This window comes from Mus caroli, unplaced genomic scaffold (assembly GCF_978045245.1).
Source record: "Mus caroli unplaced genomic scaffold, Mus_caroli_1 scaffold_1, whole genome shotgun sequence".
Classification (NCBI taxonomy): Eukaryota; Metazoa; Chordata; class Mammalia; order Rodentia; family Muridae; genus Mus; species Mus caroli.
The window spans coordinates 109,255,923-109,256,543 of NW_028227256.1; the positions used below are offsets into that span (position 1 = coordinate 109,255,923).

General features: G+C 35.1%; 1 non-coding gene across 1 annotated transcript; it reads left to right on the forward strand.

Annotated features, from left to right (window-relative positions):
* The first annotated feature begins 227 nt into the window (after positions 1 to 227).
* On the forward strand, positions 228 to 358 carry LOC115030277 (small nucleolar RNA SNORA68). Its single transcript, XR_003835865.1, has one exon. It is a non-coding gene; the product is annotated as a small nucleolar RNA SNORA68 (small nucleolar RNA).
* Positions 359 to 621: the final 263 nt, after the last annotated feature.

Genomic DNA, 621 nt, shown 5'->3' on the forward strand with positions numbered 1-621 from the left:
TGAGTTGTGCCATTTATGGTCAAGTTTTTCTTATTTTCCTATTATCTTATTGAGATTGCAACTCTATCAGATTTGTTGGAAAGCATAGCCTTTGATCACCTGTACAAATATAGTAAATAGTATATTCTCAACATAACACATTGCCTTATTTCAGTTCTGATGTTAATCTGTAAAATATACAGTTTGATCTAATTCACCAGGTTTTTGTTTGTTTTTAAAATTGGTGTCTGGCACCCATCCCAAGAACTGGTGCTGCCTGTAGTTGCTGTCTAAACAGTGGTGCACACAGCAAAGGGGTTTCGTTGCTTTTGGGGGGCTGTGCAGTGCCCCCCAGAGTGAATCAGTAGGTTCTACAGTCCTGGAAAAAATAAAATTGGTGTCATTAAACTAATTTTATTTCCCAATTCCTTTTATCAAAGTACAATTAGATATTAATTAATCAATGCATAAAGTAGACAGTTAGGCATTCACATTCCATGCCCCTCTACATAGAGACTGGCTTCTTACTAATTGTCAATGGCTGTCTATCTTGATCTTCAATTTTACTAGGTACCTACCATAGGTTGATAATTAAGTATTTTCTGTTATTTTACTTTCTCTATGTCTTTTCTCTTAAGCATT